Raw genomic sequence first — 16131 nt, forward strand, 5'->3', positions numbered from 1 at the left:
CCATTTTATAGGATTCTTCTCTTAACCTCGTATTCTCGCCCTCCTCTTCTGTCTGACCCCTAACGATAATAGTTTTCTTAATTTCTTTGAAGTTCAGATTTATTTATAAAAGGACAAAAAGACTTAAAGAGACTCTTTTTGGTGTCTTAGTCAATTTTCTCTTGCTTAATAATACAATACCACAGACTAGCTCACTTATAAAGAAAAGAGGCTTAGTGTGGCTCACTGTTCTGGTTTAAGGTCAAGGGCCTTCTGGTTGACAGAGACCTGAGACAGCTCAGAAACCCACTGGTGAGACACAAACCCTACGTGTGTCCTGGTCTCTCTTTCCCTTCTTATAAAGTCACCAGTATTCCGTCATGGGGACCTCAACATTCATGATCTTCTCTAATCCTAATTCCTACCCAGAGGCCCTACCTCTAAGCACGTAGTCAGATTAGGTTTCCACCCTTTAATATCTCACAATGGGGATTAAGTTTTACTTGAGTTTTGGAGGGGAAGGGGTCAAATTCTACTCAAACTATCACAGTGGTCAGAAAGTGAATTCAAACTAGTTGTAGAAACACCAATTTGGATGCAAAATCAAAAGTTATAGGGGACTTTGGAATTATCAGTTCCCTAAAATTCTACCCTCTAAAAAGTTGCATTTGTCTATTAGATAGAAGTATTGTTAATACACAATTCTATTTTGGGGGCTCATAAAGCAAATTACTTTTGTTGATTCTGAGTACAATTTCTTTGATATGATATTTCCTATAATAGGAATATGCTGGTAGGGTATCCATATATAACCATCTTTATACTTATTTTTATATATTGGTTTCCAATCCCATTAATGATTTAGGCTTAGGTCATGGGCAATGGTTAAGATTTCAGACTTCTGGTAAATGACCTGGGTTTCAATCTTGGCTTGACTACATCTTACCCTTGCAACTTCTGGAAAATTAATTGACCATTATAAACCCCCACTTTCTTCTCTTTGTGTTTATCAGTAAATAAGGACAATAATACTACCCATCCCATAGAAAGGCAAAATAATAGAACAATGTGAATGCTTTGCATATAATCTCTCAAACACAACAAGTACTTGTTATTTCAATAAAAGATTAAGCATCAGGTCATTTCACCATATTTCCAGGCTCATCATGTTTTATATATAAGCTATCTCAAGGTAAATGCTATTTTTCTTTATTACCACCATTTTGGGATTCTTTTTTCATGGTCTTAATCTTTTTTTTTTTTTAAGAAAGGCTTTAAAATTTTATTTTAATTGTCAATGGACCTCTATTTTATTTATTTATACATGGTACTGAGAGTACTAGGCAAGTGCCCTATGACTGTGCTACAACCCAGCCCTCATGGTCTTAATCTTAAAGCTAAATTTTATCAGTAGTTTTCTGAACTGTGTCTACAAAGTCAACCTAACAGCATTATTTGACTCATTAACTTTTGGTTTCATTTACAGTCTAATTTGCAGAAATGATCAAATCCATTGCTATTTTAAACTGCAGTAAATCTTTCATTAATACACCTTTTCAAAATATAATAGATTCATTCCCCTTGAAAAGAGATACAAATAAGATAAGTCTGCAAATTATTTTGGTTGTAAGCAGAAACTTCAAGAGCAAAACTTAACGCACTTCAATAGCGTTACATAAAAGCTACAAAGCACTCCACAAATAAATAATATTTCATTTTAGTCTCTTTCATTATGGAGGTCTTTAAAAGATCCTTTGGTAGGTATATTGTCACAGGGAAAGCATTCTTAGGAGGAGGTGGTCCTATAAGTTACTACAGTACAATTCTATAAGCCTGCTTCATTTTAATGAAAATAATGATTTATACAGTGCAAACCTGGGAGAAACATGATAACTCCTGTGCTTTGCTATGTGTTAGGGGTAGCAGTTAATCACCATTCAGAACGAATATCATATATACCCATCATAAATCTGATGAAGACTTAATCATGATTTTTTGCCACGGTGCCACAGGAGCCAAGTAGGGCTCTTGGGGATAAATAGGACTCAGCCTCCAGAAGTCCCTGCATGAACACACGGGCCAGAGCATGTTTATTCCAAGGGCAACTGTGTCCACCCTTTTCCTGTTTAGCCTTTCTCTTTGTGTTTGCTAGACTCAGGGATGTGGTTGATCTTTTCCCCAGAGAGCTTGTAGCTCCCTGGAGCCTCTCCCCACCTCGGCCCCTCCTCCCCCCTCCCCCCCCTCCCCCCTCTTCCCCCTCCCCTCTCCTCCCCCTCCCCCCTCCCCTCCTCCCCCTTCCCCCTCCCCCACTCCCCGTTGAAGTGTAGACAGTAAGACAGTACAGGCAATCTTGTCAGATCAATGGGACCCATAATTCAATTACTGCAGTGCTCCCAGCAGCTGATGGCACTACATACTGGTTTGGATTTGGAGTGCACGGCATTAAAAAAAAAAAATGACACAAGTTGAGTGAAAATCAACTTTAAAATATAAAATCTAGTAATGACAGACAGATTTTTATAAAAAAAAATACGAAATGAAAGGAGGTGTAAAACTACCTTTGAGAACAGCAAAGAACTAGAAGACTGTATCTGAAAATACTCTTTGTACTTGAGATATGCTCAAACCTAAGCTGCTGCTTCGTCCTAACATTTACTTTGGGTGAGAATATTGAAAGAACTGATACAGTCACTGGTTTCCTGTACAGTTTGATTATCCTTTATCTTTAATGCTTCTGACCAGGTTTTTTTTTTTGTTGTTGTTGTTGTTAATTTTGCATATACACAAAGATATATCAGAGATAGGACCAAGTCTAGCATGAAACTCATTTATGTTTTCTACCTACTGTGTACATATAGATTGAAGGTAATTCTATACAATATTCAAAAGATTTTTTTGCATGCAACAAAATTTCGTGGTGTAAAATTTTCTATGTGTGGTGTCGTGTCAGATCTTAAATAGGTTTGGAGAATTTTGGATTTTGGAGCACTTTGGATTTTGGAATTTTATGTTAAAGTTGAACTCCATATATGTATAATACGTCAAAATACATACTACTATCATGTAAAACTAATAAGAACAAGTTAAAAAAATATTAAAAAATGCTCAGCCTATATTACATGTCAAAGTATGACTTAAAAGACACACTAAATTTCACCTATAAAATCCAAATGATGCCAAAATATTTTTAAAAAGAACCCAAAACACAGGAAAACAAAAACAGAGTCGTGTCTACTCTCACTGGCATTGAATCCAGTTATAACACCACTAAAAGACTAGCTTGAACATTTTTCATTTATGCAGCAATATTTTCTATTATGTGCTAGACATCGTTCTAAGTTCTAACGATATAACACAAGCAAAACAGACCAATGGTCCCATGAGAATTTATAGTCCACAGAGAGAGTCTCCTCTGTATTCCTTATAACAAACTATGAGAAGGATTCAATTTTCACCATCCTAATTTGACAAATCAGGAAACCAAGACAAGGAATTATTAAAAAAAAGTTGTTCAAGATGATGCAGTTGGTATACAGTGGAGCTCACATTGGAACACAGACTGTCTGGCTTGAGGGTCTGGGAGTTTAAATACTAAGCTCTATGAAAGTCATTTGTGTTGAAAATGCTTTGGAGTTGGTGAGAACCATGTCAAATTCTGGCTCCACAGTTAACTCTTAGTGCAATTTGGGGCAAATCACTTAATTGTCTGAACTTATTCCTTGATGGATTGCAGTTTACTTCTGGAAAAGGAAAGACAAAACAAATTTCATGATGAAAGCTTTATGTCTGGACTACAGCAGGTGCTGATTAGGAACATCCAGTGTTTGTGTTTTAAATTTAGCAGTTACTGGAAAGCACAGGCAGGAGGAAGAAAAGTAATGTTTTCCGCTTTGGCTCTGAGACTGAAGAAATGTGTGTCTCTGGGGAAACTGGTCACTCTTGTTGAGACAAGGATTATGGCCAGTAGGAAAGCAACTCAACCCTCTAACACTGGATGTGACATTGGTCAAAGCATTCTTCCTCTGTCAACTAAAACTTCATCCATTCTGTAAGATGGAAATGGTGATAATTGTGATGGGAGGCACCTAATACAGGGACATGATTGTTCCTTCCCCATTTCTTTTAGACTTTTTGATTCCACTCACTCATCCTTTCTCTGCAGCAGCAGTGGGAAGCCAGGATGGGTGCGTTGACTATCAATAGACTGGAGAACTCAAAATCTACTTTTAAAGGCCTGTTTATCACTGATTTTAAAATCTTGAGCTGAGCTGGGCATGGTCACACATGCCTGTAAATCCAGCAACTCTGGAGGCTGAAGTGGGAGGATTGCAAGTTCAAGGCCAGCCTCAGCAACTCAGTGAGACCCTAAGCAACTTAGTGATACCCTGTCTCAAAATAAAAAAAAATAATAATAAAAAGGGTTAGGCATGTGGCTCAGTGATAGAGTCCCTGGGTTAAATCCCCAAGGCCCTCCCCCAATAAATAAATGAATAAATACATAGATAAATACATAAATAAATACATAAAATCTTGAGTTACTGGTTTCTCTGTTAGAAGAAGTTGTATAGGAAAGAAAAAAGAAAAGAACAGCAACAACAAAAAGAATGAATGAAAGAAAGAAAAGAGAGAAAGAGAATATAATAAGGTAATGTATTTTACTATTATCTAAATAAGGCTTAGTTATTCCAGAACCATCATGGAAGAGTCACCTGGGAACCTGCCATCCATTTGTAATTTTTATTTTTTGAGACATCCATGATCACCTTAATCACCAGACATTCCTTTGAGGAGAGCTCAGCAAACTATGACCCAGAGACCGTTTTCTAGCTTGCTGCCTATTTGTACAAATAAAATTTTTTTTCAATAAATTTCCTTTTATTATTTTTATCCAAGTTAATAAAGAGTTTTTTGTGAATTTCTTTTTTTATTGTTTTTTTTTCAAAAAAAAAATAAATGACAGCGGAATGCATTACAATTCTTATTAGCAAGGATGGTGGAATGTGATAGACATCATTATCCAAAGTACATGTATGAAGACACGAATTGGTGTCAACATACTTTATATACCACCAGAGATATGAAAAACTGTGCTGTATATGTGTAACACATAAAGTTTTATTAGAACACAGTGTTGTGTTACAACAGCAGAGTCAAGTAATTGTGACGGAGGACATATGGTCTGCAATACCTGAAATATTTGCTATCTGAACCTTACAGTGAAAGTTTGTCCACCTCTGCCTTAGAGGATATTATATTTTATTTATTTCAAGGATGATTTATTATAGATACCCACTGTCTAAAACTGGGGCCTAAAAAGAAAATACCGAAATCTATTTTTTCTTTCTAAAGAGAATATATTACCAAGCTAATAACAAACACCTGCACCATTATTAAGACAGCCTTTAGGGTTCTTACAGTCTGCTGGTTAAATTCCTCACAATCTCAGAGACTGCTGAGGAGGAAATTATCGATTTTACCACTCACAGCTAAAATGCTCAACCCCGAGACCCTAAAAATTCTTGTTAGTGCTGAGATTGACGAGAATGGAGGGTCCCTTCCTGAGGTCCCTTTGCAAACTCAGTGGGGGCAATTTTGTAGATGGAAAACCGAGGCTCAGCAAGGGTGTCACATGCACGATGTCACATAATTGGGCAGAGGTAGAGACAGGGATTGGACCACAGTCTGCCTTCATGGGGTCAGGTGGAGGATACGGGAAGGAAATAGAGAAGACACAGGAAGCCACCCGAAAAAAACAAACTACAAATCTGAAGAAGTATAAGACAAAGGACAGTGAGAAGATTCTCAGCGGGGTGAATGGATGTCCGAGTCAGAAGTATGGCAGTGGTAAGTGTCTGGACAATGAGAAAATGGATCTGCAGAGGACAACTTGTGTGAGGGTCTCCAGGCCAAGGCAGATGCGAATTGGAAATTTCTAAAGTAATGTCAGTCACTGAAGGACAGAGGGAGAAGGTTGAGCCACCCTGTCACTATGGTGGGACCACTGGGTCATGATCAGCATATGGAAGCAAATCCAGAATATCTCTACGAATTCCTAAAGGAGAGAGAAAAAAAAGGACTTGTATTTGCAGGTCTTTTTATATTCACTGCTTGGAAAAGCTGATTATTAATGTGAGATCCGACACGTCAATAGCACCTCGGGGTCTTGTTGGGGGATCCATGACACCATGTTTAATTCTGAGTGTAATGATTTCAGGGCCGTCAGGCACTGGGAAAGAATTTTCCATGATTGAGTTGTGAGTGAGGAAGTTGTGACAGAGTAGTATTTCATTTCACTAAACAGCCCTTCTCACCCCCCAGGAGCTAGCATGTTTTCGAGATCACGATCAGGCCTCACTTGGAACTCTCATCCATCAACATCCATGGCTGCCCATCAGCTAGTCTGGGCCCATCTGAATGTGGAGCACGGGCCCTCCACAGGCAACCTAGGGTATGTGTTGGCTAAAAGTAAATAATGCCTGGAGAAACCTTTCTCTCCCCCGCCCCCTCAAATCGTACAACTTTGGTATTAAAAGAAAAATCAGAGCAAGAAAAAGAGAAGCAGAAAATATAATGTCCCAGAAAGGATTCTCACTCTTTTTCTAACGATATTGTCTTTGCAACTGGGCTCCTACACACGAAAAGAGATGGTAATTACCGACTGCGTTATTTCACACTTATTTACAATTGCTGCCGTCTCCTCAAGTGATCTAGAGGTCAACATATGCTCTTAGTGCAAACGCTGGATTGAATTTGTAAACTAGTTTTGAGGCCAGAAGACTACCTTTTGAAGGCAAATTTTGCTTGAACCATACACCTGTATTTGGATGCCTCTTTGTCCCTTTAGTGAGAGATTCACTCTACTGGCATTTAAATCTGAGAATAGAGAGGGCGTCCACCTTAATCCCCCCAACCTGGTACTGGAGGAAGAGGATAAGAATATTTAATTTTATAAGATGTAGTTCTTTTCCAATTGTGGCTAGCTGGGCTTGAGCTTTGTGGAGACTTCTTCATATTAGGGTCATTCAGGGGGTAGATAAGAGAGACCTATCTACAGCCCAAATATCTATGTAACCTTGGGGTATCTACTTTCAACCATTTACTTCACAGTCTAGAGACCCCCTACCTAGAAAGTTCTGTATAGGTAGAACCCACTGGAGGATCTTATTATTTTTTTTAAATGAATTATTTTGTCACTTTGGACTCATTTATGTTAAAAACACAATGTCCTAGGTGGGGATTAGGACCCAGGCAGGCAGTTTTGGGATTAGCAAACGGTGTGGTCAGAACAGCTGGAGATTGCTGTGAACAGCTCTGCTCCAGCTTGCTTGTTACCAGAACCTGGGAAAACATGGAGGATGTTCAACTCAGCATCAAGGAGGGGTAGAGACCAGCGACAGGGAAGACTCACCTGTCAATCACTGGTTCCTGCAAGAAAGAAGTTGGTAACTCAGGACACACACATTTGTCCCATCTCTCACACATGTCAGCTGTAAGTCTGTTCTGATATGTTACGCTTGATAATAGTAAAATTTTTGGCCATGTAAGTCTTAATTAATTAACAGAAAAGGCCAAGCAAAAACTTTTCTCCTTAGTTATTCCTCGAATAATTTCCCTATTAAACTGATCTAAATACCTATTCTTATATATCTGTACAGGTCTCATAGAATGTCATGTTTCTCTGCACTGAGTAGATGCCCAATAAATATCAGCTGAGCTCTGTAAATGTCAAGTCCCATTAGGAACATCACACAGACCTTAGCACCTCTGGGTTGAGATGCCTGCACCGCAAGCCAATGGTCCATTCCAAACCCTCCACCAGAAACAAAAATTCCTCACTCTCACCTTTTTTCCCCAGGGTTTCTTTTCCATTCGTACGTAAACATGTTCTGAGCTGAGCTCTGATCCTAATGGCAGATGCCCTTTAATAGAGCATCCTCGTAAGTGCATCGTCTCCAAGGAACACAGGGATAAATCATGTCTCCAGATGGAAAGGTAAATTTCACGATGTTAATTCATTTTTCCGCTTGATGCGTTTGTTTTTCCCAAGATGCACCTAGCGCGTTCAAAATAATCAATCTATTTCCAAACGGGCCCTTCAAGTACCACGGTGACAGTGTGATGCATGCCACAGGGCTGGAAGCGTGAGCACAGTAGCCTCGTAAAGGCAAGTGGGCTGTGTTGTAACAAAAATTCTTAGGATGGGATGAGGTTTGGGGGGACCAGGACTGAATATGTCTCTGGGTAGTTTTTAGAGACACCAGATTGCCAACTATAAAAACAAAACAACACCCTAGAAAAGAAGCTACTAGAAATACCCACAAGTCATTGATGATAACAACTAAGAGAAACACAAATGTCCCAAAACAAGTCATCTCATCAAGGCTCAGGAACCCGCCCCTCCCATTCCACACCATCCTATTGGGAAATTGTGCACATATTTCCTGATGTTTCCTAAAGGAAGAAGGCTTCCTGGCTGTTTATTCTGGCTCCAGAAAACTGGGGAAGGATGAGGAAGCTTATTTTGGAGAGGGATTGGGTTTTGCTTCTTTTTGTACACCCAGTGGCTTGGATGATGCTTGGAACGTAGCAGGTGGTCAATAAACATTTGGTAAATTGAAGCTAAGAACTCCTATTTGATTAGCATGTATTAATTATGCATATGAATGGGATTCTATGTGGTATTCCCATATATGCACACAACATGTGTGGACAACATCCATTCACCCTTCTTTCATCCTTGCCTGCCCTCACCAGCTACCCCTAAAACCCTTCCCATTCTCTAGTAATCACTATGCTAATTTCAGGCTGATTTTTTAATTCTTTTTTTTTTTTAAATTTCAAATATGAAAGAGAACAAGCAGAACTTATTTTTCTGTGTCCGGCAGTTTTGCTTAACCTTATGTCTTCCAACTCCATCCATTTTACTATACCTGACAGCATTGTATTCTTTTTTATGGCTGAATAATACTCCATTGCTTTCATGTTCTGTTTTTTCTGTGTCTATTCATCCGTTCATGGGCACCTACACTAATTCCATATCTTAGAAGCCAAATACTGTTTAAAGTGCTTTGCCTAGTTTAATTTATTTTGCTTTTCTTTCAATGTTTCCTAAGTCAGTCAAAACATTTTTTAAGTAATGTATAATTTTGTAAAATATGTGTGGAGCCAGCACAGGAAAAAAAAAAATGATAAAGCTACCGCTTGAGGCTGATCATTTGATTCCCAGCTTTAAACACAATCCAGCCAGCTGACCAAGGCAATGATCTGGATATGGGAAAACCCTGGCCCAGGAGAGGAAGGAAAGGGCATGAGATGGAATCCAGAGGAGAGTGTCTTCCTAAGAACCTCTCATCCCTGTGAAGTCAGACCTGGCGCTCCTTCAGCAAAACACACGTTTAAATGCGTGCACACTGCGCCAGGCTTTGGCTGGGACTGCCAGCCTCAAGGAAAGCCATGGAGACCCGGGAGAGGAAGAGGGGCTGGTGTCTGTGGAAGGCTGAGAAACCTCATCGAGAAATAGTTCAGGGACATCATCCCAGAGGAGGAGAAAGTGGGGACAAGGTGGGGACAAGGTGACACCGTGGTCATAAAGGAAATACAGAGCAACTGCGGGTACCTGTGGCAGGAGAAGTGGCCACGGGGCAGGTAAGAGCCACAGGGACCTTGACACCCTGCAAAGGGGTTTGGGCTGTGTCCTTGGGAGATCTGGAAATGGGGCTCCTCAGAGCATGGAGAAGCCTTCAGCAGCCCAGTGAGATTGCACCCGGTCTACAGGATGGAGATGGAGGGGCTGAGAGGGGGCCAGGACAGGGTCAGAGGGCTGCTGGCTGCACGGGGGGGGGGGGTGGGGGGGGTGGGTGGGGGGGGGTGGCAAAGTCCTCTTTATGGTAATCACAGCCAGCCTGGAGGGGAGGGGAGGGGAGGGGAAGGGGAACGGAAGGGGAGGGGAGGGGAGGGGAGGGGAGGGGGAGGGGAGGGGAGGGGGAGGGGAGGGGAAGGGGGAAGGGGAGGGGAGGGGAGGGGAGGGGGAGCAAGAAGCAGCAGCAGTGGCTGGAGCTTGGTCAAGTAGAGATGTTGGTACTGAGGCAGGGGACACAGCCAGGTCACCCCAGCTCACCAAAGGTTTTTAGAGTGTCTGCACCGTGCTAGGCACTCTCGAAGGTGTTGGATTTACAGTCACAAACAAAACAGTTATCCCCCACACCCCGATTTCTAAAATCAGTGACTGAGCTTCAAGGCCTGATGAGAGGAGGCGGCTCCAAACATTGGGCCCTGGAGTGTCACCGGCCATGCAATTGGACTCCGTGGAAAGCTGATTTCCTGAACATTCCCCCAGGCGCACACATGGTGCCTCATCTGAGAGAAAATGGAATATATTTTTTTTTGTCTTTAAGAAAAACCAAATCAGTAGAGGAGCTCTATAATTTAGACAAAGTCAATGGATTCCAGAAGGTGACACTCACTGTCCGCTTGCTCATGTCGCTGATCCGTTCCCTGGGAATGGGAAGGACCAGAGTCAGACAGCTGGAATCCGAGTTCCCTGATGCATGGCGGGCAGAGCGATGGCCGCTGGAGCTCAGACACTGTGCCTGTCTGCTGGCTGCTCCCCGGGGGTTGCCTGCACTCCCAGAACCCTCCACTCAGTTCCTGGGGAAACCACATTCCCAGGCTCCTTTCCCCTCTGGATCCAGGCAGATTTGGCCGGTGGGAGGTTCTGGAACCCGGGGAAGGGCCTGCTGCAGGGCATGTCCCTCTGATCTTTGAGTGAGAAAGCTGAGTCTCAACCAGCGGTCACCACCAGATGGCCCCTGCTCTCTGGTGCCCACTCCTGCTGATGGCTTCTGGTGGCAGATTCCTCCTGTTGCTAGTTCCTGGACTGCCTCAAAGTGTCACCCGATTGTGTTCTTGGGTTCTTCTCTGACCTGCTTTCTGTGGATGAAACTTCTGCTGCCTATAAAATCTGGAGCATTCTCTATTTCACACTCTGGACCCCGCCCACCCCCGCCATTGGATTAATGCCGCACCCTGGTTGTAAGGAGTCCTGTCCATTTCCCATATGGGGAAGCCGAGGTTTCAAGAACTTCAATAACTAGCTCCAGGCTACCAGATTTTCGGACAGTAATTTGAACCAGAGCTGTGATTTGGGGAAGCTTAGGCTTAGCTCAATCTACTTTCCAACTATGAAATAGCCATAATAAAAGGTGATTATTAGTGTATGTGAAGGTTGTTTCATGAAGCAAAGTATTATTATTGTCATGGCATTTGGTGGTCACACGGGCAAAGAAATTGCTATTTCTGAGCATCACCATGTGGGTAGTGAAGAAGGGGGTGCTGCTGATTTGGCCTGAATCAAGGATTTATGCAGTAAACAGTTTATTTATTGAGCATCCTGTCACTGTTCCAGGCACTAGTATGGTGGGATCAACACAGGAAAGTTCACAGAGTGTGCCCTTTAGTAGGAGTGAAGAGACGATGCAGAAATAAAGGTATGCTGTCTCCAAAGGACAGAAGCACCAAGGGAAAAAAATGAATAGAGAAGCTTACAAGGACAAGAGGAATGGGGGGGCAGTGCTAATGTGGGTAGAACAGGGCATTTGAGCATCAGTATGAGAAAAGTGAAGAACTGAGCCGTGCAAACTCTGGGGAAAACAGCCTTGCATGTGCAAAGGCCCTGAGGATGGTGGGACTTGGAACACTTGAGGACGTCCCTGGAGCAGAAGGAACTCTGGGAGGTAGAGTCAGAGAGAGCCAAGAGATCCAAGGGCACCTGGTAGGCCATTGTGTGGACTTTGGGTTTTCTTCTGATTGAGAAAAGAAGTCACTATATAGAAGAGATGTGGTCTATCTTAAATTCTTTAAAAACAATCATTTTGATTGCCACATGTAGACGGCAGGAGAGCCATCAGGATTGCTATGGACATCACTTGACCTCCCATAATATCCCCACCTTGCAGGTTGGTAATGAACACCCTGCCAAGAGAGAAGACATTAGAGATAATGGCAAAATGTTTAAATCCCTGGGAAAGGCAACCAGTTTGTTTACATTTGTTACACTGTGATATGAAATTTGATGACTGCAACTTTTTCCTAAAAGCTGGTTTTTCACAGCTGGGAGGGAACTGGATGGTAGAAATAGAAAAATAGAAGACAGAAAAACCCGCTCAGAGGAAATGGTGCTAAAAATGTGAACACAGGAAGTTTAGAAGTTTAAAGTTCACCGACGTCATCATTGTTTCTGAGGATCTGCAGCCTTTTCCTGGTAGGAGTTTGAACAAATTTCTACCCTTTGGTCAATCCGGGGAGGTTCAGCTCTCCTAGGTTGTCGAGACGCAACTGACAAAGTGCGTCTCCATAGTTCTTGTCTTTCTGTTTCCCTCACACTCGGCTCTGGAAGCCCAAGGGGTGGAGAGGGACTTGGGAGCACACACACTTTAGATTGGAGATGAAGATCTCCGCCAGAGGCACGGCAGCCAGCAGTTTGGGGGTCCCCATGGCTCAGGCTCCCAGTCAGCTCCAGAGCTTGCCATCAGGAATTCTTACAAGTGCTGAAATTCTCCAGCAAAGGGCAGCTCTGTGGAACCAAAGCTTCAGATGTTTTTTGTGTTCTATCCATCCTGTGAGCGGGACCATGGTTCTAGATCTTAGGAGAAAGATTCATTCAGGGAAAACCATGGTAGCCGAGTGAAAAAACAAAGGGTCGTAGGCCAACAAGGGTAATATAAAAAGTTTAGCAAATAAAGTTTTCCAAGGAGAACAGTCCAACTGATGACATTTTAGCTGAAACGGTCGATTCTTGTCAATAATTGAATGGTAACGATTATGGATTGAAAACAAATCACTAGTAATTCTGACAAAATTTTTGTTTATCTTTGGAATGCAACGTATGAATGTAAGATGTAACAGGAAGTGTGTTGCATTGCCAGAGAGTCAGTCAACTGTGGGTGGAGCAAAAGTCAACATAGAGACAGTCTAAGGAGTAAGACACAGTCCATCTGACAGTAATCTACAATTGGATATTCACAATATGTGCTCCATAAACATATTTAAACAGGTGCTTGCCAGTGCTTTACTATGAGCAAAGCATACACTGCTTAATCTTGGAGATCCAGGGTGGTCGGTGTGCTGAGATACACAGGATATATTTCCTATGCTCAATGAGTTTAAAAATCGAATACTTCATGGTGTACACCTGTAAGCCCAGTGGCTCAGGATGCTGAGGCAGGAGGATAGCAAGTTCAAAGCCAGCCTCAGCAAAAGTGAGGCACTAAGCAACTCAGTGAGACCCTGTGTCTAAATAATATACAAAATATCTCTGGGGAGGTGGCTCAGTGGTCGAGTGCCCTTGAGTTCAATCCCTGCTACCAAAAAAAAAAAAAAAAAAAAAGAATCTAATTCCTAAGTTTAGACCATAGTTCAATACAGAATGCAAATGCCACTTCAGAAGAACAGAACAAGGAGCATGGATTTGGGGAGACTTGTGCAACTTCACTGATGATATAATAATACACTGGAACTTGATGGACAGGCAGAGAGACATGCATATTTGCATGGTATCTGTGAATGTTTATGGGGGGGGGGTGTCTGCTTGCTTACTATGGATGTTCATTAAGACTTGATAAGTTGATCATTGCTTACATTTGAAAGCATTACACAATTAGTGATGGTAACACTGGCCTTTGCAAGTGACATAAGCAAGAGACCATGAATGAAGCTGAACACCAGGATGTACAGGGACAGCATCCCAAGCTGCTGGACCAGTGGAGCCTTGCCTAGGGATGCCCTGGGGGAGACCACCGTCCCCCTCATTGTCTCTCAAGGCTGTGGGTTGTTCTCCAATCCCCCTCATTTTCTCTGGTCACTTGTTCCCTTTGGATTTGCCCAAGGTCTTCTTTAACAAAGGTCACTGCCGAGTACCTATTTACGTGTCCGTGGAGGGAGCCATTTGGCCTTCCATGAACGACACTCAAGTCTCACTCCTTTGGTAAAGTGTCCAGTGAGGGAAATTTGTCCAAAATACTATTGTGACCGATTGAGACGGATCCAGCTTTTCACATTTAGAAATGAAGCTCTAGTAAACATTCTTTGATGAATCGTTTTTTTCGTTTCTTGCTTTATTTTTATTTTTGATCCACACTGCTCTTAAACTCCAAAGCGCTTTGAACATGTACTGGAGTTTCACACTGTCCTCTGGGTGCCTGAAGGATCCTGCCTTTGGGACTCATTGAGGCCAGCCCTCCCTGGAAGTTCCACAAACATCTCCAGATTTTACCCCATAAAACAGTCATTTGTCAATTCATGAATGCTGAGCCAACAGCTAATGACAAGAGTCTAATACATTCATTCTTGCTAAAATGTTAATATCTGAGAAGACAAGTTGTATTTATCTTCACCTCCAGGTTTATACTTTGTAGGAAATAATGCCTTAAGTCATCAAGTAATACACTGCCGTAGTGGAATTCTATTCATCGCCTAAGATGTGCAGAAGACGTGTGTCCCTGCCCTTCACTTTACATTATGTGGGCTCTGACGCCTTCCAAGACCCTTCTAGATCCCAGGTCCACTGCCAGACCAGGAACACCAGGACTACCCAGGAATCAGCATGTAAATTTCACTGATATTTCCATGAGGGAAGAGACTTGTACCTTTACATATCATTCCACCGTGCGTCAAAATAATATATTTTTGCTCTTTGAGTCCCTAAGGTTGTGATGACTTGTTACAGCAGCAATAGAAAAACTAACACAAACACAAAATCACACTGGGGACCCCTTGTGAAAACCCAGTAAATGTTATCTGTTATTCTTGTCCCTATATCCATTTCACTCAAGTCTTCTCAGGTGTGCATTAGAAGAAGCCTTGGGAATGGAAACCGTTATGGAGGTCAGAGGGTCAGAGGTCAGAGGTTGCCCTAGGTATGACCTAGGGGTAAAAATAAAATGGTGGCCTCGCTTCAATGGGAGATACAACAAAAACAGCCAGGAGTCCACCTGGGCCCCAGATCTTGGTTTCTAAATCTTGTTTTCGATTGAAAGAAAGCAGAGCCCCTTGGAGAAATGGTTGTGCCCAGGACTGAAGCAGGGAAAATAAAAAATGAGCCCGAACCCTCTTCATGTGCCAGAAAGTAAGGAAGTAAGGAAATCAAGCCAGTTGGAAGAATTTCTAGCTGGCAGAATCTAGGACTGTTTGAACATCAACTTAATTAATGATAATAACAGATTTAAGTAGCCCTTTTAAGTAAAAAGAGAAAATCACGAGTTCCTACTGACACCAATCAATCAAACATTCTATCAATACGGACTTCAATGATGAATGGAATGGCCTCCTACTCCCGAGGATCTTCCTATAAAGTATTTATTAGCTACAAACTTAGCAGTGAATAATCCTAACAGATTTAGCAGTGAACAATCCTAACCGTTTATAAACCTAACAGAATAATCTGTGATGTGATTCCCAGACCCTGCTTAAGAAATGCCAGGGACTTATCCCCAGTAATTGGGGGTGGTGACAGAAAAGGGTCCTTGGTGGGCCAGTTTTTCTTCAGCTGAAGAAAATGACCTCATCCAGGGTCACAGCTCAATCTAGCTCAGATCCCCTAGAATCCCTGACCAATACTGGCATACAAAGCCCCGTCCCCTGGTCCCCACCACAGGGGATCTCTAAAGAGCTACACAGGTCCACAGGACCAGATGGGGTCAGCTCAGGTTCCATTGCGATTGCATTGTGATCTGACTTGTCTCTCACCCTGTACAGCTTCCTTCCCCTGGAGCTGATGTTCCCCAATCAACATCTTCCATGCTAATTTAAAAATCTCCAATGGTGCCCAACCTGTGGTGTCACAATAATCCAATGATCAAAGTTTACATCATCAATAAAAGGATCAAAAAAAAAAATATGTACAACCCAGTAGTATGCTGCTATGGTTTGAATGACCCTAACAAAACCCATGTTGAAATGTAACCCTCCCTGGGAGGTGTTAGGAGGTGGGACAAAATGGGATCTTTAAGGTGTGATTAGAGGATGTGAGGGATTTTGCCCTCATGAATAAATTGATCCAGTCATGAATTAGTTGTTTAATGGATTATCTCAAGAGAGAGTCTGTTATAAAATCCAGTTTTCTCTATCTCCTGTTTGCATACCCTCTTGCTATGTGAC

General features: G+C 42.1%; 1 protein-coding gene across 1 annotated transcript in view; it reads right to left on the reverse strand.

The window, feature by feature from the left end:
- Window positions 1-16131, reverse strand: part of F13a1 (coagulation factor XIII A chain) — a 164889-nt gene that overhangs the window by 113382 nt on the left and 35376 nt on the right. The window lies entirely within an intron of this gene.

Source organism: Callospermophilus lateralis, chromosome 6 (assembly GCF_048772815.1).
Source record: "Callospermophilus lateralis isolate mCalLat2 chromosome 6, mCalLat2.hap1, whole genome shotgun sequence".
NCBI classification, from domain to species: Eukaryota; Metazoa; Chordata; class Mammalia; order Rodentia; family Sciuridae; genus Callospermophilus; species Callospermophilus lateralis.